General features: G+C 37.4%; 1 protein-coding gene across 6 annotated transcripts in view; it reads right to left on the reverse strand.

The window, feature by feature from the left end:
* Positions 1 to 25,100, reverse strand: part of LOC107973470 (embryonic stem cell-related gene protein-like) — a 66,450-nt gene extending 41,350 nt beyond the window's left edge. For 5 of the 6 annotated variants that reach the window (XR_010149127.1, XR_010149124.1, XR_010149125.1 and 2 more), the window contains exon 1: positions 24,991 to 25,100. The gene's annotated coding sequence lies outside the window, so the exon portion shown is untranslated. Of the gene's footprint in view, positions 1 to 1,972; positions 2,078 to 24,990 lie in introns of all 6 variants that reach the window. The other variant, XR_010149128.1, reaches the window with a different exon arrangement.
* Positions 25,101 to 25,518: the final 418 nt, after the last annotated feature.

Below are 25,518 nucleotides of genomic sequence, written 5' to 3' on the forward strand. Positions count from 1 at the left end.
ATAAAACATCCATTTGGATGATTAGTATTAAGCTAATCAGTAGCAAATCTCATGGAAAAGAGCTATGTTTTGGTTGGTATGTTTGAAGGTACTTATTACATTATTTTAAACAATTAACTAGATAAATTAAAATGGACTATGCCAGGGCAAAAGTGAGTTTGCCATCACAAATAATTACTACAATTTATTGCATATGAGATTTAAAGGGCAATCAAAGGGACAGAAAGAATTAATCCATCATCAATGAGGGAGGTAGCTATCCTTATAATTACATATTTTAGATAGCCTATTTAAGTACCTAAGTATATAATCATTTAAAATGCCAATGTCTCAGAAATGTGTTACATACTTCTAAATGGAAACTAATGCCTATAATTGAATGTTCTCTTGACACACGATTTAGATTATGACAATCAAACATTTTACTCCCTGTTAACTAGCCTATTAGCCTCTGTTAACTTTCCTAATTCTAATTTCCACTATCTAATAAATGTGGTGTAGAATGAGAAACAAGAAAGTCCAAGGTTCTTATATTGTCTAAACAACTCAATACTTTCTGATGGATGATTTAAATTTCTGTTGACTTCTGCTTCTCTTAAGAGTATGGGTTTTGTATTTTTATATGGCACATAGTTTTTTTTGAAAGTTAGAAATCTGTATTGATTCTGAGGCAAATAAGTCGTTTGTTTGTTTGTTTTCTTAACTGGACATTACTTTTCTCCTGCTTTGCCTTTAGTTCAGAGCATTGAGTCAATCCAGTTTTTAATCAGCTGGGTTTGGGATTTGTGGTTGCTACAGTTACCCTCTGGTGAACCACCTGTTTCAAATTCCTTGAATGTGACCTTCCTACCTTCACCTTTAGGTCTTCCCTCCATGCTGTGCCTCAAAGCAGATCTCTCTCTATGCTCTTGCTCCTTCCCCAGCAGTATTCTGCTGTTCCTTATTATTTGATGCTTGCTAACCTGTTGGTAGTTGGAGGCTTGGGGAAGGCATTCACTGTGGTTCTGATTAAGCTTTCATTCTAGGCAAATACTGTGTTTCCTGGCTTTCAGGGTTAAAGCCTTCTAATGACCACGCTCCTCCCTCAACTGGAGGAGACTCTAATCACAGCACATTTTTGCCACTTCCTCTACGTTGGAGTGATTTTTCTGTCTCCCTCTCTCAGATAAAATAAATTTTCACCATTTCTCTAAGAAAAATGCTGTATAGTGCCCTTCACCAACAGCTTAAGGCTTTTTTATTTCCTGTAGAAAACAAACAACAACAACAACAACAACAACAAACGAGGAGTAGGGGTGTGGGGGAAGGAATTTGAAGCTTGTTTTGGATCTTTACTGCAGTTGCTGAGTCTCCTTTAACCCAGAATAGCACCACATGGGAGACATTTTAGGATGCTCAACAATCTTTTTGGTGAGGCTATTGAGTTCTATGGAAAAAATCCTGTGAGTGAGAGAAAAGTCTTCTCTCAGACTGTACCCACCAGGAGTTCTACATTCTCTGCTATCCCATACTCAGGCTTTAGCATTCCATTAAACAATTTATCCAGACTAATCTTACCAGTGTGCAATAGCATCTTCCTCAGGTAAGCAAGTGCCTGAATCTCATTTTTCCAGAAGAAACTTGTTTTTGTTAAATTTTTAGTTATTTGGTTGACCTATAAACTCAAATCTATGGAGTGTTCAAGAAAATTATGAATGTGTAGCTAGTCTAGTTTTTTGTTGTTTTTATTTTAAGAATAGGAGTGAAATGGTTTGGACATTTGTCCCCTCCAAATCTCATGTTAAAATGTGATTCCCAGTGTTGGAGGTGGGACCTGATGGAAGGTAACTGGATCATGGAGGCAGATCCCTCAGGAATGGTTTATCACCATTACTTTGGTGATAAGTGAGTTCTCATTCAATTCGCACAGGATCTGGTTGTTTAAAGGTCTGGGACCTCTCCCCAACCTCCTTTCTCTTGCTCCCGTTCTCACCATGTGAGGTGCCTGCTTCCTCTTTGCCTTCTCACATGGTTGAAAGCTTCCTCAGGCTGGCTTTCACCAGATGCTGGCACCATGCTTCTTGTATAACCTGCAGAACTGTGAGCCAATTAAACCTTTTTTTCTGTATAAATTAGCCAGCCTCAGATATTTCTTCACACAATGTAAAAACAGCCTAAAACAGAAAATTGGTACCCAAGAGTGGGGCATTGCTACAAAGATAACTAAATATGTAGAAGCAGATTTAGAACTCGGTAATGGACAGAGGTTGGTAGAGTTTGGATGGCTCAGAAGAAGATAGAATGATGAGAGAAAGTCTGGAACTTCACAGAGACTTGTTAAATGTTTGAGATAAAAATGCTGATAGAGATATGGGCAGCAATATCAGACTAAGGAGATCTCAGATGGAAATGAGAAACTTATCAGGAACTTGCATAAAGGTCACCCGTGTTATTCCCTAGCAAAAAACTTGGCTGCACTGCATCCATGTCCTAGGGCTTTAAGAAAGTTTGAACTGAAGAATGACGACGTAAGGTATCTGGTGAAAGAAATTCCTGTAGCAAAGAGTTCAATAAGTGAGCATAGCTGCCTCTAATAGCCTAAGATCATATGTGGGAGCAAAGGAATGGCTTAAAGTTGGAACTCATATTTAAAAGAGAAGTGGAGTGTCAAAATTTGAAAAATTTGCAGCCTGCCCATGTGACAGAAGAGGAAAAGACACTTTCTGGAGAGAAATACAAGCAAGCTGCCCAGGCAGCCATTTGCTAGAGAGATTAGCATGACTAAAAGGGAGCCAAGTGCTACTATCTAAGACAATGGGGAAAAGGTTTCAAAGGCATTTCAGAAATCTCTCACACAGGGCATCTCATTACAGACTAGAGACCTAGGAGAAAAGAATGGTTTCTTTGACAGACCCATGGCCCGCTGCCCTGGGCAAGCCCAGGACACTGCTCCTAGAATCCTGGCTGCTCTACCTACAGCTCCAGCTTGATTGGACCCATATACTACTTGGGTCACTGCTTTGGAGAGCATAGGCCACAATAAGCACTGGTGGCTTCCATGTGGTTTTAAGTCTCTGGGTGCATATAATGCAATAGTGAAGGAGGCTTGGCATCTTCCCTTTAGATTTTAAAGCATGTATGAGAAAGCCTGGGTGCTCAGGCAGACACCTGCTACAGGGGCAGAACCCTCACAGAAAACCTCTACTAGGGTAGTGCTGAGGGGAAATGTGGGATTGGAGCCCCCCAGACAAAGTCCACACCAGGGCACTGCCTAGTGGAGCTGTGGGAAGGAGGCCTTCATCATCCAGACCTGAAAATGATAGATCTACTGGGAGCTTTTATCCTGAGCCTGGGAAAGCCACAAGCACTCAACTCCAACCTGTGAGAGCAGCCACAGGGCCTGCACCCTGCAAAGCCACAGGGACAGAACAACCCAAGGACTTGGGAACCCACCCCTTGCTCTAGTATACCTTGGATGCAGGACATGGAGTCAAATGAGATTATTTTGGAGCTTTAAGATTTAATGACTGCTCCACTAAGTTTTAGACTTGAGTGGAGCCTGTAGACCCTTTCGTTTGGTCAATTTCTCCTATTTGGAATGGGAATGTATATACAAAGCTTGTATCACCATTGTATCTTGACAGAAAATAACTTGTATTTAATCTCATGGGCTCACAGGTAGAAGGAACGCATCTCCAAATGAGACTTTGGACTTGGTACTTGACACTTGGGACTTTGGAGTTAATGCTGGAACAAATTAAGACTTTTGGGGTTATTGCAAAGGCATGATTGTATTTTGAAATGTGAGAAGGACATGAGATTTGGGGAGGCAGGGATAGAATAATATGGTTTGGATGCTTGTGCCCTCCAAATCTCATGTTAAAATGGGAGTCCCAGTTTTGGAGGTGGGGTGTGGTGGGTGATGATTGGATCATGGACGTGGGTCTCTCATGAATGGTTTAGCACCATCACCTTGGTAATAAGTGAGTTCTCTCTCAGTTCTTGTGAAATCTGGTTGCTTAAATACCTGGAACCTCTCTCCCTTCTTCTGTTGCTATTGCTCTCACCATGTGACATGCTGGCTTCCTGATAAACTTCACCATGATTATAAGCTCCTTAAGGCCTCACCAGAAGTAGATGCCAGCACCATGCTTCCTGTACAACATGCAGAACTGTGAGCCAATTAAACCTCTTTTCTTTTAAAATGGCCAGTCTCAGATATTTCTCTCTAGCAGCGTAAGAATAGCCTAATACAGAGAGTGGTGCTTTTCTAGCTTTCTATATACTAAGCAGATGTTGGAAGTTCAAATATGATTTTAAATCTTAAAAGAAAAGCATTAGTATTAATTCAGTTACAATGAGATCCTAGAAGGACATTAACAAGTACCTTTATTATTTAATATTATCTTAGACATAAAGCAAATTATATAAAATAATAAATTTAGCACATGAATGCTGTGTTGGACATGTAATAAGTACATATCAATATTGACACATAAATTGCCTTTGATAAGATCTTTTGCTTTAACATGTAAGAAAATTGTAAACACTTAAAGTACTTAAAGTCTACCTATGGGTCATGATCCACGAAGGCCAAGGACTACTGTTCTGCAACTGGCAGCTTTCCGTCACATAAGACTTCCATGATGCATTACCTATATCATAGTTATGTTGAGATTAGCATCTAATTCTCTAATTAGGATAACCATGCAAACTTCACAGGTATGTTGTCATAAAACATAGCATAATATTCTCAAAACAAAAAACTGCCTGTTCTGAAGAAGAGTAAAGTAGAACTGGTTTAAAATAGTGAGTTACCTTTAGCAAATAAGAAAACTCTCCAATGAAAAAAATAACATGTTTTATACACATATTGTATATGTGTTTTGTGTATTTTTAATATAATGTACATAAAATTCATGTGGGAAAGATAATTTTTAATAAAAAGGTATTTGCATTTTAAAATCAATAGCAATGAATGAAATACACATTACATGTATACTGATGAGAGGAAGGGCATAAAACTATATGTGACTATCTACATGATTTCCATTTTATATTGCCTTTCTTTTAGGTCTTTCAACTTTCTTCTCCATATCTTCAAAATTTGGAGACTGAGAGCTGATAAAATAGTTTTACTTACACAACACATAATGTCCTTCCACATTCTGTTTGAAGACATCACTGACACCCCAGGACCTTCCCTTTCATTGTATGTATTTTGATAACATAAAGTACCTAATACTTGTAATCAAATCAGAATTTTCAAGGCCTGTGTTCTTTCTGTTGATCTTCCTGGTATTGTAAATATATCTCAATCAGTTAAAATGAAATATAAAATGAATTAATTTTACTACAGAGTCAATTACATACTAATACAATTTATAGCAAAAATATACTTAAATTTAGCAGATGTTGAAAAATTAACAAAGCAAGTTTATTCAGTTACAAGATAAAATAAATTCAGTAGAATGCTTTTATCACATAGCAAGATCTAATTATGTTCAGAAGACACATGCTATAAATTTTTCAGCAAAATTCATAAAGCAGTCCATGCATGTAATCTCTTACAACATGCATTGTTATAAAGGAGGAGGCTAACATATGGCTCAATTCAACACATCCCTTTTCTATATGAGCAGAAGCCTACCATTGAGCATTCTGGTGGTTTCTGTACATTTAAAATTCAAGACTGTAAAACTACACTAATGTAGTACAACCTTTATGCTTGTTATTAACTCTTACAGTTGCCTAGATTTTTATTGCCTGAGGAAAAGCTGGAAATAAATAAAATGATTAGGTTGGGTAGAGAAGTCAAGCCTTGGGGAACATGGGAAGAAAAAAAAAACTATCTGGAATTAATCATGAAGGGAGAGGAGAAGTCTGCTGTTGAATTTGATTAGTTATTTGGAAATTCCACCAAACACATGGCTCACAACCTAGTATTTATTCCAAACAAGAGAAAAGATTGAGAAGCACCATAGTTATGGAATTATGTAAGTATAACAGTGAACAATCCAACCTCATTTCTAAAGTTGTTACAATAAGTGAATAGTCTGTTGTCTATTTACCTTGTTTAAATTAAACAGAAATGTTTTGTTTTAATTTTATATTCACTGACATTTGCATGCATTTGCCATTTTTGTTGTTTAGCATTGCAGATTTCTTTCTTTTGTATTTTTATTTTTACTTTTATTTTAAGTTCTGGGGTACATGTGCAAGATGTGCAAGTTTGTTACATAGGCCAAGGTGTGTCATGGTGGTTTGCTGTGCCTATCAACCCATCTCCTAGGTATTACGCCCAGCATGCATTAACTATTTTTCCTAATGCTCTCCTTGCCTCCCCCCAACCCTACCCCAACAGGCCCCAGTAAGTGTTGTTCCCCTCTCTGTGTCCATGTGTTCTCATTGTTCAGCTCCCACTTATAAGTGAGAATGTGGTGTTTGGTTTTCTGTTCCTGCATTAGTTTGATGAAGATAATGGCTCCCAGCTTCATCCATGCCCCTGCAAAGGACATGATCTCATTCCTTTTCATGGCTGCACAGTATTCTGTGGTGTATATGTACCACATTTTCTTTATTCAGTCTATCACTGATGGGAATTTGGGTTGATTCCATGTCTTTGCTATTGTGAATAGTGTTGCAATGAACATACACGTACATGTATCTTTATAATAGAAAGATTTATATTTCTTTGGGTATATATCCAGTAATGGGATTGCTGGGTTGAATGGTATTTCTGGTTCTAAATCTTTGAGAAATTGCCACAGTGTCTTCCACAATGGTTGAACTAATTTACACTCCCACCAAAAGTGTAGAAGTGTTCTTATTTCTCCACCACTTCACCAGCATCTGTAGTTTCTTGACCTTTTAGTAATTGCTATTCTGACTGGCATGAGATGGTATCTCATTGTGGTTTTAATTTGCATTTCTCTAATGATCAGTGACGTCGAGCTTTTTTTTGTATTTTTTTTTTTGGCTGCATGTATGTCTTTTATTGAGATGTTTCTGTTCATATCCTTTGCTCACTTTTTAATGGGGTTGTTTTTTCCTTGTAAATTTGCTTAAGTTCCTTGTGGATTCTGACAAAGCGTATTAGACCTTTGACAGATGAATAGATTGCAAATTATTTCACATTCTGTGGGTTGTCTGTTTGTTATGATGATAGTTTCATTTGCTGTGCTGAAGCTCTTAGTTTAATTATATACCATTTTTCAATTATTGCTTTTGTTGCAATTGCTATTGGCGATTTCATCATAAAATCTTTGCTATGCCCATGTCCTGAATGGTATTGCCTAGATTTTCTTCTAGGGCTCTTACAGTTTCGGGTTTTACACTTAAGTTTTTAATTCATCTTGAGTTGATTTTTGTATAAGGTGTAAGGATGGGGTCCAGTTTCAATTTTCTGTATATGGCTAGCCAGTTCTCCCAGCACGACTTATTAAACAGGAAGTCCTTTCCGCATTGCTTGTTTTTGTCAGGTTTGTTGAAGATCAGATGGATGTAGATGTGTGGTGTTATTTCTGAGGCCTCTGTTCTGTTTCATTGGTCTATGTGTCTGTTTTTGTACCAGTACTATGCAGTTTTGGTTACTGTAGTCTTGTAGTATAGTCTGAAGTCAGGTAGTGTGATGCCTCTGGCTTTGTTAATTTTGCTTAGTATTGTCTTTGCTATGTGAGCTCTTTTTGGTTCCATGTGAATTTTAAAATAGTTTTTCCTAATTCTGTGAAGAATGTCAGTGGTAGTTTAATGGGAATAGCATTGAATCTATAAATTGTTTTGGGCAGTATGGCCATTTTTACAATATTGATTCTTCCTATCCATGAGCATGGAATGTTTTTCCATCTGCTTGTGTCATCTCTGATTTCCTTGAGCAGTGGTTAGTAGTTTCCCCTTGAAGAGGTCCTTTACTTCCCTTGTTAGCCATATTCCGAGGTAGTTTATTCTCTTAGTGGCAATTTTGAATGGGAGTGTTTTTATGGTTTGGCTCTCTGCTTGTCTGTTGTTGGTGTATAGGAATGCTTCTGATTTCTGCACATTGATTTTGTATTCTGAGACTTTGCTGAAGATGCTTATCAGTTTAAGAAGCTTCTGGACTCAGTTAATGGGTTTTTCTAGATATATGATCATGTCATTTGCAAATAAAGACAATTTGACTTTCTCTCTTCCTATTTGAGTACCCTTTATTTCTTTCTCCTGGCTAATTGCTCTAGCCAGAACTTCCAACACTATGTTGAATGAGTGTTAAGAGAGGACATCCTTGTCTTATGCCAGTTTTCAAGGGGAATGGTTTCAGCTTTTGCCCATTCAGTATAATATTGGCTGTGGGTTTATTATAAATGGCTTTTATTATTATGTGGTATGTTCTTTCAACACCTAGTTTATTGAGAGTTTTTAATATGAAGGCTGTTGAATTTTATCAAATGACTTTTCTGCATCTATTGAGATAATCACGAGGTTTTTGTCTTTAGTTCTGTTTATGTGATTAATTACCTTTATTGATTTGTGTATTTTGAACTGGCCTTGAATTCCAGGGATGAAGCTGACTTGATCGTGGTGGATAAGCTTTTTGATGTGCTGCTGGATTCTGTTTGCCAGTATTTTACTGAGGATTTTTGAATCCATGTTCATCAGGGTATTTGATAGAAGTTTTCTTTTTTGGTGTATCTCTCCCAGGTTTTGGTATCACGATAATTCTGACCTCATACAATGAGTTAGGGAGAAGTCCCTCCTTTTCAATTGTTTGGAATGGTTTCAGAAGAAATGGTACCAGCTCCTCTTTGTATTTCTGATAGAATTCAGCTGTAAACCCAACTGGGACTGGGTTTTTTTTTTTTTTTTTCTTCTTGTTGGTAGGCTATTTATTAATTACCACCTCAGTTTCAGAACTTGTTTGTCTACTCAAGGATTCAACTTCTTCCTGGTTCAGTCTTGGGAGGGTGTGTGTCTCCAGGAATTTATCAATTTCTTCTATGCAAATAAATTAGAAAATCTAGAAGTGTTTATAGTATTCTCTGATGATTGTATTTCTGTGGGGTCAGTGGTGGTATCCCCCTTATTATTTCTGATTGTGTTTATTTGAATCTTTTCTTCTTTATCAGTCTCACTAGCAATCCATTTTATTATCATTATTTTTTAAATAAGCTCCTGGATTCACTGATTTTTTGAAGTTTTTTGTATGTGTCTCTATCTACTTCAGTTTGCTCTAAGCTTGGTTATTTCTTTTTTTCTTTTCTTTTTTTTTTTTTTTCTGAGACGGAGTCCTGCTCTTTAGCCCAGGCCGGATTGCAGTGGCACACAATCTCGGCTCACTGCAAGCTCCACCTCCCAGGTTCATGCCATTCTCCTGCCTCAGCCTCCCGAGTAGCTGGGACTACAGGCACCCGCCACCGCGCCCGGCTAATTTTTTGTATTTTTAGTAGAGATGGGGTTTCACCGTGTTAGCCAAGATGGTCTCGATCTCCTGACCTTGTGATCCGCCCGCCTCGGCCTCCCAAAGTGCTGGGATTACAGGTGTGAGCCACCGCTCCTAGCCAAAGCTTGGTTATTTCTTGTTTTCTGCTAGCTCTGGGGTTTTTTTGCCCTTGGTTCTCTAGTTCTTTTAGTTGTGATGTTACAGTGTCAATTTGAGATTTTTCTAGTTTTTTGATGTGGGCATTTAGTGCTATAAATTTTCCTCTTAACACTGCTTTAGCTGTATCCCAGAAATTCTGGTATGTTGTCTCTTTGTTCTCATTGGTTTCAAAGAACTTCCTGATTTCTGCCTTAAATTCATTATTTAGCCAGGAGTCATTAAGAAGCAGGTTGTTCAGTTTCCATATAGTTGTGTTGTTTTGAGTGGGTTTCCTATTCTTCAGTTCTAATTTGATTGTGCTGTGGTCTGAGAAACTATTATGATTTCAGTTCTCTGTATTTGCTGAGGAGTGTTTTACTTCCAATTATGTGATCAATTTTACAGTAAGTGCCATGTGGCATAGAAAAAATCATATATTCCATTGTTCTGAGGTGGAGAGTTCTGTAGATACCTATAAGGTCCACTTGGTCTAGAGCTGAGTTCAAGTCCTGAATGTCTGTTAATTTTCTGTCTCAATGATCTGTCTAATACTGACAGTGAGATATTAAATCTCCCACTATTATTGTGTGTGTGGGGGGGTCTAAGTATCTTAGTAGGTCTTTAAGAACTTGTTTTATGAATGTGGGTGCTCCTGTATTGGGTGCATATATATTCAGGATAGTTAGCTATTCTTGTTAAATTGAACCCTTTGACATTACATAATGCCCTTCTTTATCTTTTTTTGATGTTTGTTGGCTTAAAGTCTATTTTCTGAGAAACTAGGATTGTAACCTCTGCTTTTTTGTGTTTTCCATTTGCTTGGTAAATTTTCCTCCATCCCTTTATTTTAAGTCTATGTGCATCTTTGCACATGAGATTTGTCTCTTGAATACAGCACACCAATAGGTCTTATGTTTTTATCCAGCTTGCCATTCTGTGTCTTTTAACTGGGGCATTTAGTCCATTTACATTTAAGGTTAATATTGTTGTGTGAATTTGATCCTGTCATCATGATGCTGGCTGGTTAATTTTGCAAACTTATTAATGTAGTTGCTTCATAGTGTCATTGGTCTGTGTACTTCAATGTGTTTTTGTAGTGGCTGGTAATGGATTTTCCTATCCATGTTTAGTGCTTTCTTTAGGAGCTCTTGCAGGGTAGGCCTGGTAGTGACAAAATCACTCAGCATTTCTTTGTCTGAAAAATATTTTATTTCTCCTTCGATTATAAAGCTTAGTTTGGCAGGATATAAAATTCTGTGTTGGAATTTATTTTCTTTAAAAATGTTGACTATTGGTCCCCAATCTCTTCTGTCTTGGAGGGTTTCCACTGAGAGGTCTGCTGTTAGTCTGATGGACTTTCCTATGTAGGTGACCTGGCCTTTCTCTCTGGATGCCCTTAACAGTTCTTCCTTTATGTCAACCTTGGAGAATCTGATAATTATGTGTCTTAGGGTAGATCTTTTCATGGAGTATCTTATTGGAGTTCTCTAGATTTCCTGAATTTGAATATTGGCCTGTCTTGCTAGGTTGGGAAAATTCTCCTGAGTGGGAAAATTCTCCTGAGTGATATCCTGAAGTGTGTTTTCCAACTTGGTTCAATTCTCCCCATCTTTTTCAGGTACTGCAATTAGTTGTAGGTTTGATGTTTTTACATAGTCCCATAGTTCTTTGAGGTTTGTTCACTCCTTTTTATTCTTTTCTCCCTAATCTTGTCTGCCTACCTTATTTCAGCCAGATATTCTTCAAGTTCTGATATTCTCTCTTCTGCTTGATTGATTTGACTATTGATACTTGTGTTAACATCATGAAGTTCTCGTGCTGTGATTTTCAGTTCCATCAGGTCATTTTTGTTCCTCTCTAAACTGGTTATTCTAGTTAACAGCTCCTGTAATCTTTTATCATGGTTTTTAGCTTCTTCACATTGAGTTAGAACATAATCCTTTAGCTCAGAGAAATTCATTATTACCCACTTTCTGAAGCCTACTTCTGTCAGTTCATCCATCTCAGCTTCAGCCTGATTCTGTGCCCTTGCTGGAGAAGTGTTGCAATCATTTGGAGAAGAGACATTTTGGCTTTTGCAATTTTCCGTGTCTTTGCTCATCTTCATGGATTTATCTACCTTGGATCTTCGAGGCTGATGACCTTTCAGTGGGGTTTTTGTGGGGTCTTTGTTGTTGTTGTTATTTTCTGTTTGTTTGTTTGTTTTTGTTCTAACAGTCAGGCTGCTGCAGTTTGCTGGGGGCACTTCAGACCCTGTTTGCCTGGGAATCACCAGTGGAGGCTGCAGAACAGCAAAGATTGCTGCCTGCTCCTCCCTTCAGAAGCTTCATCCCAGAGGGGCACTGACCTAGTGCCAGCTGGAACTGTCGTATATGAGGTGTCTGGTGACCCCTGTTGGGAGGTCTCACCCAGTCAAGTCAGGAGGCATGGGATCCAAGACCCGCTTAAGGAGGCAGTCTGAGTTTCCCTTAGTGGAGCTAGTGCACTGTGCTGGGGGAATTCCCCTCATCTGGATCAGCCAGTCTCTTCAGAGCCAGTAGACAGGAAAGATTAAGTCTGCTGAACTTGAGAACGCAATGCACCCTCCCCTGCAGTGCTCTGTCCCAGGGAGATGAGATTTCTGTCTGTAAGCCCCTGACTGGAGCTGCTGGAATTCCTGCAGGGATGGCCTGCCCAGTGAGGAAGGATGGCTCTGGGTCCAACCTAAAAAGGCAGCCTGGCCATGATCTGCCACAGCCTCTTTGCTGCACTGTGGGAGAATTCCACCCAGTGCAAACCTCTCAGTCTCCTTTGCACTGTCAGGGGAAAACCACCAACTACAGCTGCAGTAATGGCAGTCGCACCTCCCCTGGAAACTCAGTCCTCCCATGCAGACTCCAGACTGCTGTGCTGGTAGTAGGGGTCTTAAGCCAGTGGGTCTTAGCTTTCAGGGCTCCATGGGAGTGGGACCAACTGATCAAGACTGCTTGGCTCCCTGGCTTTAGCCTTTCCACTTGGCTTTAGCCTTTCCACTCCTGTGAGGTTCTCCTGCCTCACTGGAGTTCCAGGTACCACTGGAGTATGTAAAAACTCCTGCAGCTCAGTGCCAGCCTGAACAGCCACTGGCGGGAGTGGCTGTCGTTGGTTAGTTGGTTATCCCAGTTTTGTGCTTGAGACCCAGGGCCCCAGTGGTATAGACTCACAATGCAATCTCCTGATCCGCGGATTGCACAAATCCATGGGAGAAGCGCGGTATCTCTGGCAGGTAGCACAGACCCTCACTGTTTCCCTTGGCTGGGGGAGGGAGGTCCCCCCACCTCATGCAGCTCCTGGGTAAAGTGACACCCCACCCTGCTTCTGCTCACCCTCCATGGGTCACGCCACCTGCCTAATCAGTCCCAATAAGATGAACTTGGTACCTTAGTTGGAGATACAGAAATCACCCACCTTCCGTGTTCATCTCGCTGGGAGCTGCAGATGGGAGCTGTTTCTATTTGTCTGTCTTGGCCCCTTTCTCGCATTGCAGATTTCTTTAAGCTCTCCCTGTCCCCCACCTCCATCCATGAACACAAACGAACCACCACTCAAGGTTCTGAGCAATTCACCTCTTCCCTTAAGTCATCTTGGCCATTTTAGCTAGAAATGTTCTCTTTCAAACATACTTTCATTTTTCTAGAGGCCATCCATGTGCCATGAAATTAGTGGACTAATATGCCTAAAACCAAACTTCATTGTGCAACCCTAATATTGACTATCTCTAAGTGATTGTATGGCTGTAGTGGAAGTTGTGGTGAAGTTTTGCTGAGGACACTGACATCAGCTGGGCCAATCCCAGTCCCCAGTGGTAGCAGGAATGCTAGTGTGTATGTCCTTGGGCCCCAGAGTAGCAGGCTCTGGCACTTGGTACAGGTGACTTGTTCAGGTGCTATCAGTGACTGTGGTGGTCCATGCAGGTGGGCAGGTTTTCAGGGCCCTGGGCAGAGGGCATGGCATCTGTGATAGCAGCAGCTGTGGCAGGACGACCCTTTGACTCCCAAGTCATCTGCACTGGTGTTGGCAATGGCTGCAACTGCTGTGTGGGTAAGTCCCCAGGCCTGCTGGTGGCATGTGCAGTTTAGTGCTAACGCTGGTGTAGTGGCAGGAAGAGTGGACTTGTTTTCAGGCCCCCAGGAGGAGTGCTCAGTGGCCAACGGTGGTGGATGGAATGGAGTGATTCCCAAGCCTTCAAATGACATTATTGAATGCTGGAAATTCAAGCCAGGAAGGGAGGAGTAGGTCTCAGGTGCCCCAGCAGTGCATGTGGGTGCTGGCTGTGGTAAACAGGGTGGGGTGATCTCCAGGTACCAGTGAAGTCTCATGTGGGGAAGACATCAGTGGTGAGGAGGGGTTGCTGCCCTTATGGCATATGTGAAGGCACTGTGTCCCTGCTGCCAGGGAGAGGAGGGTTGTTTAATGGCAGCATTTGTAGCCAGGTGGCTGAGGAGTGTGTCTTTTGGCCCCAGGTGACAGCTGCAGGCATGGTAGCTTATTCTCAAGGTACATATAAATGCATATTGACCTCGATGAGGGTGATGGGGGTGCTGCCAGTGACTTGTGCTTAGGCTTCCAGAGGCAGCAGCCAGCAATGGCAGTGGCTGGGGACAGCGGATTTCAGTGGGGCTCCAGGGATATGAAAATGTATGTTATTAGGCCCCAGGGTGGGATGCAATCTGGTGGTGTCTTGGCTCCCAAAATGGTGCTGTGCCACAGCTGCTTAGGTTTTGGCAGTGTATGGGCCTCACCATGAGCTCTCTCTGGAGTAATGCCTTTCTGTAGTCTCTAGGTAGCTTTCTATGTTGGTTTCAGGACCTGCGACTGTCAAGGGGCTCTCCTGTGGCTAGAATCACAGGAGTCTACTTGGGGATGTGGACTGCTGGGGATGTCTGAGTTGCTCTTCCCCCACATTGCAGACCCTACCCAGTGCTCCTGGCCAAGCCTGACCTACCTGACTTTTCTCTCTTTCCTTGCTTCCTGTTACTTCTCTGTTGAATTCTGGTGTTCTTTCTTAGGCACTATATTTCAAGTGTGATCATCTCCCTATTTTGGTTCTTTGTGAACAAGGCAAATGCTAGATACCTCTAGTCAGCCACCTTGAAGTCCCTCACTTATTGGAATTTCAGAATGACTGAAGGAACTTTTTAAATTTTGGCTTAATAGATTCTGAGGTAGAGCTGTTTCCTTAGATAATCCATGATATAAAAATATTTAATATTTTCTTTCAGAGGTCATTATATTTCCCAGGTAAGCATAAGGGGATCAGGACTGCTTGCCAATAATCTATGAGATGATAAGAGACAAAAGGGAGTTTGGAATCTCAGTACAGTTTGGAATTGGTCAGCACCTCTGTTTTCAGGATAATATCCTTCTTAATTTGTCTAGTATATCCAGATGAGAGTCCTTCAATTTTAACCTGTCCAATATTAAATCTTCAGTCTTCTATGAGTATGGAGAAGAAGAGTGCTGCTCCAACTGCACTAAGTAAGGTGGAGAGAAGGTCTTGTAGTCTATCCTGTACTCCGACCATATATTAAAATGGCTGAGTGTCTTCATTTACACTTACAGATTTAATGGCGGCATGAGTTCATGGTCCTTTTGTGAGTACTGAAGCAAAACTCAAGTTAGTTCTTGGCTTTCCCCATGGTAGCTTAGGATTTGTCTTCCATGGATTCAGTGAGTAAGTAAGTTACCACTCTTCCATATGTTCTCTACCCTCTAAAATGTTGCTTACTCCTCTTTTATTCTTTTTGTATTTGTGGATTTATGTCTTTTCAAAAACCCCTTTAATATTATTTCCCATGTTTGGGTGGGAGACAAACTTAATACAGATGGTCCATAACTTATGTTGGTTTAAGTTCGATTTTTTTACTTTAAACTGGTACAAAAGTGATAGACATTCAGTAGAAACTATGCCTCAGTATAGTATTCAATAAATTAGATAGGATTTTCGACACTTTATTATAATATAAGATAGGCTAGATGTGTTAGATGATTGAGCCCAACTGCAGGCTCTCTAACTGCTCTGAGCATGTTTAAGGTAGGCCAGGCTAAACTACAACTTTCAGCAGGTTAGTTGTATTGGATGCATTTTTGACTTACAATATTTTCAACTAAAAATGGGTTTGTTGGGACCAGGACCCCATCATAAGTCAAGGGGCATCTGTTTGTATATTTAATCAAAAATCTTTTTGCATGTTAATGTTTAAAGATGAAAAATATGTTAATTATTAGCAGCATTAGACAATTTGACAGTATTACATATACAGTATTATATATATACACACATATATGTTTATAACTTGTTATCTATATTTTTAAAGATAGAGATATAAATGTAAATAATTGGGGTTAAATTCTTAAACTTTTACAAATAAGTGTCATGAAAAAGATTTTGAACACTACTGGCCCACAAAATGAGGAAAACATTCTTAAGTTTGTCATAAATACTCCAGCAAGCTGTCCTGGACACATTTTTAGGACTCCTCTTAAGCAGCTCCCCATGCTCTTCTGTCTCTATGCCTCATCAAAAAGCTACTAGATATTCCCTGAATACGCCAAGTGAGGAGTGGATGGTAAATAATTTCCTCTCCTTTGTTTTCTCTACAGAACCCACATAGCGCTTCTTCTACATTATTTAAGATAATTTCTAAATCACCCTTATATTCTTGAGATGCCAACTCTGATTCATCTGCTAAATATTTATTGACCCTCTGTCTTTTATACATATTAATACAATGTGAAATGCAATAATGCACAGTGTCAGAGTGGATAATTGCGGTAACAACTGCATGTTAGTCCAATCATATAATTTTATGTTAACTTGTGGTTATGCTCCCTTTGTGTGTGTAATTAAATTGTTATGACTGGCTCAATTTTTCAGAATTAGTGTTTCAGAATTAGAGAAGTGTAGGAGCTGAAGAAATCCTGAGAAAGGACACCTAAAACAGATAATTCTTTGGTAAGCAAACAAGGTTATTGACTAACTTCCATGTTAAAGAAACACTTTATTTTCTCCCCATTTCTGTTATTTCCCAGGAGGGATTGCCCCTTAACACATTCATGGCCTTCCTGAACTTTTCCTCAATCTGTCTCTAAGGGGATGCAGTGATTGACCTGGTAGCTGCATTGGAGAAGAACAGCTCTAAAAATATATCAAAATCCACCTAATTTCTCCTGGAGGAGGCACAAGTTGAGTTATGCCTGCAGAGGTGGCTCTTCATGGGGTGGCTGCCCACATTTAGTTCCCAATTCCATGCCCTTTGGTTAACATGCTCTATCTCAGGCTCTACCCAAAAGAAAAGTGATGTTTTGGTCTGTAATTGGGATTACTCTTTCTTTTATTATTTTTATTTTTGCTTATGCAGCTTATTGAAAAATCAATGATTTCAACCTTTCCAATCAATTTGTTTCAGATTTCCGTTTAGAGATCATGAAAATAATAAAATATTCTTGTGCTTTCAATTTGAAGTTCAAGAAGCATAAAATTTAATAAAATTATTTTAACACTTTTTTATTCAAAACATTTTAGTCTAAATTTCTAGAATTTGGCCAAAAGATGTATGCATTTTTTAAATGGTATCTTCTGTTATTCTTTTCTTCTTCCTGATCATTTTTATAAGTGCTGCTTAAATATTTCTAACTTAAAATGTCATCTACTGTACAGATTCTGGGTATCCATACCAATTTTTAGAATCAGAATTTCTGGCAGACAGACCTTAGAATTACTATATTAATACATATGCCAAGCGATTCTTACCTTTTAACTACTATGGACAACCCTGATCTACACAATTGTCTTGCTGCTGATGGTAGAGTAGACATAAGGCTGGCAAAAGTCAACAGTTATTGAAATATAGATTTAACATACTGGAACAACAAACAGGTAGATTAGTAATGTAAGATTCATGGATCTTTCCAGCACTGCCCGACCAGAAATAAGCTGGATGTGGTGGCGCACATCTGTAGTTTCAGCTACTTGAAAGGCTGGAGGATTTGTTGAGCCCAGGAGTTTGAGATCAGCCTGAGCAAGAGTCAGACCATGTCTCTAAAATAAATTAATTAACTCAATTAAATAATCACTGTGCTGCAACTTGAAAAAATTCAGGCAGGAAAACAGATGAATTACTGTAGAAGTTTATGTCAATCAATAAATTGTACTACCCTGTATTCCCAGAGTTTGACTTTTTCTGGCATCTCATCATGGGAGTTTATAGATAGCTGACTTCTCTGTTTCTGCTAACCACAGTCAACTGCCATGGAAACATACTTTCAGTATCTAAAAACAGAGCATGGTGATTTAAACTAATCACAGAATGAGTTTATATGCATGTCTTCCATACACAATAACAGAAAAGAATAGAAAGTCCCACTCAAAAATATATATGAATTTCTCTGCAAGCTTTCAAGATTTCTGAAGTAAAATAAAATATGCCTAACAAACATTTTCAAAACTATTATAGCATTTATGAAACACACATACATACACACACTTCAGACAGTCCATGAAATAAGCCGTATTTAATTTTAAATAGAGTTCTCAACAGTTACAATAAACCAAATAACTATTTTTCTGGCTAAACTGCAAGGTACTTTAAAAGCCATATATCTAGAATACTAGCAAATTGGAAGTAACAATTTTATTGTAACTTAATCATAGAAAAATCATTTTTTCTGTATTCTATTTCTTCAAAGCAGGTGACTATGTCCAGTCCACACTCAAAAGGAGGTGACTGTAGAATCATGTAAATAATAGGAGACAGGGATAATTGAAACTGCCTATCACTTACCCAGCATCTATTCACTTATAACCGTAGGGATTTCTTGACTTGTCATATATATCATTATGTAACCAAACCCAGGTTTGGCAGCTCACTGCTCAAAAGCCAGACTTGAGACACAAGGGTTGGTAGGGAGGAAAACGGGTATATTTGGAGAATCAGCAAACCAAGAAGATAATCAGCAAACCAAGAAGATAGTGGACTATTGTCCTAGAATATCACCTTAAGTCAGTACAAAATTTAGACCCTTTTTATGTTAAGGCCAGGGAAGAGAAGAGATTGAGATCAAGAGGTAACTAACAAACAAACAACCACAGACATCTGGGCACCAGCGAGTGTCCAAGAAGGTTGGAAACTTCCTTCCTTGTCCTTTGTCAGGTCACAGTGCTCCTCTAAGTCAAGTCTTTAACAAAACATACTTGTTTACATACTTTTCCTTTAATTTCAGAATTAGTTTTTTAAACTACGTGACTGCTGCTTTTGTATATTATTTTAGTGTTCTAAAATTATCCTGGCCTATGTATAAGAATGGGAAAAGGTTATTTAAACAAACAAAAATGGAGTTAGTTATGTTAGTTCTATTGCTTTTTTATTGTTATAATCAAAAAGCCCTCATTCTGACTTTTTTTCTTACTTTTATTCTCATTTTCCTAGCTGACTTGTTTATAATATATTGCGACTGCTATATTTTATTTTATTCAAGCCATTTAATTAAATTTTCTGTCTCCCTGGGTACAGAGGAGGGACTTAGATAAGACTCTTATTTGCGTTGCTCGCTCATTTTGTGCTGTGTTCCACAGACCATAAAACCAATTTATCCATCATGTTTAGAAAATGTGTACACAAGTTGATTGGAATGCCCTCTTATATATTTAAAACATATTTATTATTATTTATGAATTACTGATTTTTAAAAAGTTTTAGTCTTATAGTGAGTCCAAATCCTCCAATCCAATGTTAAAACTTTCTCAGTGTTGACAGAAAAAGTGTCTAATTTTTAAGCCAACGCCTTTTCCTATGCCATGTACTTGACATGTTACTTAATAATATTCATCACTGTGTAGTTTTTTTACTCCTTATGCAAACAACATAGTGAAGTTTCCCTTTAATAATAATGCAAACCAACATAATACACCTTCAATAAAATATCCGGAAGTATTTGGCAACAATACACCAAAAAAGTGCCACTTAAAATTCTTATATTTGTGGTGAGCATTTTACAATAGAAATAAAATATCAGTTTTGAAACATGTTCCATTCAATAGTGTTTTCATAAATATCCTATTGTATTACATTTATAAACTATATAAAGACCATACCAATATTTTTTTTGGTCTTAGTATATGCTACAATTCAATACTTTTTTGATATTCCATTTTAATATAAGGCCCAGAATAACAATTCACTACAATTTCTTATTGCTGCAACCAATTAACAAAATGTTTTCTTGATGAACTTAAAGTGAATATACTTGAATACATAAACTTGAATGCATAAATATGAAGAACTACCTGTTTTAGCCATATGTTGTTTGCCAGAGTGACTATATTTACTTATTAGCTAAGAGATTTGAGTCAGTTGCAGCTTTGGAATTTAGAATGTCAACAAATAGAGGGTCATTGCTGATGAGAAGAGAATACAAAATGTGAGCATGAGAGAGGAGAAAAAGAATATTCAGAGAGGAACTGAGATTCAATTGTACAGAACGTTTAATTATAACACAGCATATGTGCTCCTAAATATCACTGCATTATGCAAATATGTAAATAAAAAGTATGGAACTCATGAATAAAATAGGAGCAAAACGCTCAAAATGTCATCAATGACATATTAAATAATATTGATAGGAACTACATTCAAAGGAGTAACATAGTTTTACATGTGCTAAATGGTTAAGAAACGCATCAACAGTTCAAAAATATGGCACTTGATCTTGAAAAGACCTGATATTTGCTTGTGGAAGTAGTTCTCAGAATGGTAGTGAATTATTGTGAGGCAATGGAAGAAGGGCTATCCAAAATATGATGGAAAGTTTTAACACCAGATGTGGATGGGTAAACTCATGGTCCTCTGGTCAAATATGACAGTTAAGCAATCTTTCAAAGCCTTAAATCCTAGGATATATTTTTCTGCTTTTGAGATATAGTTTTGGAGGTATATGCTTATATATGATACTTGTCCATTGAAACTGAAAAACAAAAATTCCAATATATAGTCTTTTCCTGTAATCAACTTCTGCATCATCACTGGTAATTCTTGTGCAACTTTCTCATCTATTCTCACAGTTTTGCTCAGTAGCTGAAGGGTTTGGAAATTGAACTCGTGTTTGAAACTACTACTCTTAGACCCTAATAGCACTAAAAAGAGGCATTCTAGGAGAATTTGGTGCTTACCATTTAAAATCCTCATATATAATTAGTGCTTTCTCTTTGGTTGTAAAGAGGTTGTTTGAGTTTCAAGCCATATGGTTGATAATCTTTCCATTTCTTTAGGCTTTCTTCTTATTGACTTTGCAGCACTTGGTATTGTTATAGCTATTGACGTTTCTTTGCTTTTCATTGTTTTGTCTTTCATAGCCTGCCATATGTGTTCCTTTATGTCCACTGCTTGGAGACATCACATGTTCTCTCAGGTTTTGGTTTTTCTATCTTTTTAAAAACATTTATTATTTCAAGCTTCACTTCAACACTTTAAACTTCTCTTTGCACCAACTTCATGGTATTTTTGAACCAGGACTCTTGAACATGTTTTGAATAATAAATGAGTGCTTTTACTTTTATTTTGTTTCTGTTTTTTGGCTTTTTTTGAGACAGAGTCTCACTCTGTCGCCCAGGCTAGAGTGCAGTGGTGCAGTCTTGGCTCACTGCAACCTCCGCCTCCTGGGTTCGAACAATTCTCCTGCCTCAGCCTCCCAAGTAGCTGTGATTACAGGTGCGCACCACCATGCCTGGCTAATTTTTGTATTTTTGTAGACACAGTGTTTCACCATGGTGGCCAGGCTGCTCTCGAACTCCTGACCTCAGGTGATCCACCCGCCTCGGCCTCCCAAAGTGCTGGGATTACAGGCATGAACCACTGTGCCTGGCAGTATTTTTGTGTTAATATAAAAAAAGAAAACTTCACAAATGTGAAGAATAGCAGAACATATTTTTAGGATTGTGAATGCATTGGATTAAGAGAACTGGTATATGTTTGAAGTGTGTGCTTCTGTGTATTTTGTTTATTGTTATACAGGCTGATTTAGCTGAGTGCAATTTTCTGCTTTCTCCTACTTTTACTTCAAGAAATGAATCATGCTTAAACAAATGTGAAATATTTATTATGCTCGAATTGATCCCTAATGCATCAATACATTGGAGCAAATTTACCTTTCCAAAACAAGCATAATAAAGTGTAAGTACAAATATATTTCAATAAACAAATAAATAACTTTAAAATATACCAGAATTTAGGAGAGATTTGATACTCTTCTTATTTGAGGAAGCCTGCAATTTATTTTTTTATATTACTTCCTGGTATAGTACTTTGTCTAACATATGTTTGGCATAAATTCTGAAATCTTTTTATTTCTACCCTTTCCTTCCTTAAGACAAGGTATATAAGCAGCAAAATGGTAGTGTTTGTTACTGTTTTTTGATGGTTTATACTAAAAAAGGGGCTTTGCAGCACTGCTAGAGCCAAATCTGTCACCCTTTCAAACGTTACCATTATAACTGAGAACAATTTCCAAACATGCAATTCCAGATTAAACAAACAACATTGTTATTCCTCAACAGACACAGTATTATATAATGAATTCTCAGTATGTAATGATGCAAACATTCAAGACCCATATTGTATATTATATTTTGTAGAAATGGTTTTCCATATTTTTACTCTTATTGACTGTAATTTAAGATTCTTCAAATGGAGACTCTTATTTTAACCATCTTTCCACTAAAGATTATAGAATTAGGTGGTGAAACCCCGTCTCTACTAAAAATACAAAAATTAGCCAGGCACCAAGACAGGTGACTGTAATCCCAGCTACTCAGGAGGCTGAGGCTGAGGCTGAGGCAGGGGAATCCCTTGAATCCAGGAGGCAGAGGTTGCAGTCAGCCGAGATCATGCCATTGCACTCCAGCCTAGGCAACAGAGTGAGACTCTGTCTCAAAAACAAACAAACAAACACAAAAATTGTAGATTAGGGATATCCTAGTCTGATAGAGGCCAAGAAAATCAAAGAGATGACAGGGTAAGATGCCCTGGTCTGAGACCAAGAAAATCAAATAGGTGACAAGATAAACTGATTCAGAAATTAGCACTGTTTTTTCTTCTATTGTGTCATCATCAAAATTATAAAAGTATTTTTTTCTTCAGCACTTTCCAGGAAATAGCAATATTTCTTCCTAACAGAAATTCATACAATATATTATTTCATATCCTGCTAAGACTCAGCAGTGATGCAACTGACAATCCAATGGCTTTACAAATAATTAAATTACAGATTTAATTGGCATTTCCCTAACTAAAATATAAATTGAAGATCTTCTCATTTATATATCTTTTTCCCCATGTCTTTTTATATAATTTGCCCATTTTATTGTGATACATTGTTATCAAATCAGTAAATTTTTATTGATGCATAAGGTTTCACATAAGTTGTAAATATTTCATCTGTCTCTCAATTTTCTGTTTATTTTTTGCAGCATCTGTCATACACACTTTGCAGTTTGATAATACAATATGTCTGTCTATCATTTACTTCATAGACTTTGGGTTTTCCAGTTTACTAAAGAAGTTATATTCTAATTTTAGGGTTCCAACTTTCTATTCTATGAGATAAGCAGCCAACCAAAGGTTCCAAAATCTCTAAATAAAACAGTATTTTACAAGTTGAAATGCCATATGAGTTCTCATAGAAAAATTGTGGATTGTCTATTTTGTTCTCCTGGCATTTGCTAGTTTCTGAGCCAAGCTTTTGATTATATCGGTCCTATTTTAAGTTTTTAATATCTTCCAAGACCAGGTGTCCATTATTCTTAAATTTTATCTTTTTTAATTTACATTCTTTTCATTTTCAAATTATATTACATTGTTAAACATATATATTTGGATTTTAACTGGAAATGCATTAATTTATGTATTAATTTAGAGATTAATAATATTGTGATGATTTTTGAACCTACCTTTGTAGGACTATATTATATTACTCTAAGTTATTTACTGTAATAAAGTTGTATATATTTTAACATTTATGTCTTTTGGATTTTCTTGTTTATCTTATACTTAGTGATTTTATTGTTATTGTAACCAAAAAAAAGCTTTCCATTTTATGACTAACAACTGGTTTTTCTAGTAGAGGTAGAAAGAGAGAGAAAGAATGAAAGACATAGAGACAGAGAAGGAAACCATGTTTCTACCAGACATTAATTTTTCTGGTTAATTTTTCTATCGTCTGCTAACTTTTATAGAATTGCATAATTATATAATAACAATTTCTGTTGAGAGGTAACTGTTTACTTTTATTTTTATAATGTAGCAATTTAATGCTTTTATAATAATTTTATTATATTTACATATTATGTTAGAACCTCGAAATATTCGTTAATTATGTTAATTATGCCAGTAAGTATTCTTGTCATGTTTCTAATTTAATTGGTTTGACATTATTTTGTTTATGATGCTATTTGTTGTTGGTTTGGGTTGTATATAATACTTTCGTATGGGAAGAGAAATGAATGAGGAAATCTTTCCTTTATGTTAGCAGAAAGTTCAGGAATGGTTAGAACAAATACACTTGTAAATTTCTATTGCTCACTTTGAATTTGTAAAGTTGAATAACCTGAAGAGTTTGATGTAAATGAATGAATATATACAGAGTTACAAATATACTTGGAAATGCAGGAAACAGGAGGAAAAACAAGATTAATGAATATGTGAAGTAGGTGTTTCCACTAATATTGAATGTTGTATGAGGAAGATGATAGTTTTATTTTGTTAAAATAATGAGTACTCAAACAGAAGGAGTGAAATAATAAACTTTTAGAAACAACAACAGAGACTTCCAGTTGCAACTCCAGTATGTGAAGAGCTTGGAAGTTATTGCTTTCATCCTTAAAACAAGAAAAAAGTAACTTACAACAGTGAGAATCCACGACCTTTCTGAAACCCATCAAAGAAATAAGGTTTTAGAACAAATTGACCACCATGATATCTGACAAGAGAGGTTAATTGAAAGAATCAGAGCTGAGATTTTCTTGCCTAGAGCAGAAATCACTTTAATTATAAAGCGGTATAAATATTTAAGTGGTAGTTTAATTGAATTTCTGGGGACTGAGAGTGGACTAGGCCAATAAAACTTTCCAAATTCAAGTGAAAAGAGAGAAAAAAAAAACAGAGACTAGAACATCAAATAATTTGGGGAAATTTTCAAAGTGCATAACAACATACACATGATTAAAATACTAGGGAAAGAGATAACAAAGCACAAGAAATATTTGAAGTAATAATGGCCAAGGGCATTCCAAAATCAATCATATACAAAAAAAGATGTAAGAAGTTCAGAAAACACCAAGCAAGTTTTTTTTAAAAAAATAACTAGCCATATCATATTATTTAAACAGCCAAAACCAAAAACAATGAGAACATCTTCTATAATGCCAGAGAAGAAAAAAAAAATCTTACCTATTGTTGTGAGTTAGTTAAATGTGTCTCCAACGAAAAAGTATATTCAAGCCTTAACTCCTGGTACCCATTAATGTGACCTTATTTGGAACTAGGATCTTTGCAGAGATAATCAGGTTAAGATGAGGTCATAATGGATTAGGGTGAGACCTAGTCAAATGACTGATGTCCTTGTAAAGAGGGAAATTTGGGCATAGGCACAAAGAGGAAAGTACATCCTATGAAGTCACTCAGATTATAGTAATTTGTTATGGCAGTCCTAGGAAACTAATACACATCTAAGAATAAGGATAGAAGTTACAGTAGGCTTCTTGTCACAAATCATGCAAGCAAGAAGAGAGTGAAATGAAATACTTAAAGTGTTGAGAAAAGAAATCCACCAACCTAGAATATATGTCTAGTTAAATTAATTATGACTCAAAAGTGATGGAGAAATAAAGACTTAACTCAGACAAACAAAAACTAGGGGGAATTTATCATTGAAGTCTTTCTCTACGAGAAATCTTAAAAGAAGTTTTCTTCAAAGAG

The sequence above is a fragment of the Pan troglodytes genome, chromosome 12 (genome assembly GCF_028858775.2).
Source record: "Pan troglodytes isolate AG18354 chromosome 12, NHGRI_mPanTro3-v2.0_pri, whole genome shotgun sequence".
Classification (NCBI taxonomy): Eukaryota; Metazoa; Chordata; class Mammalia; order Primates; family Hominidae; genus Pan; species Pan troglodytes.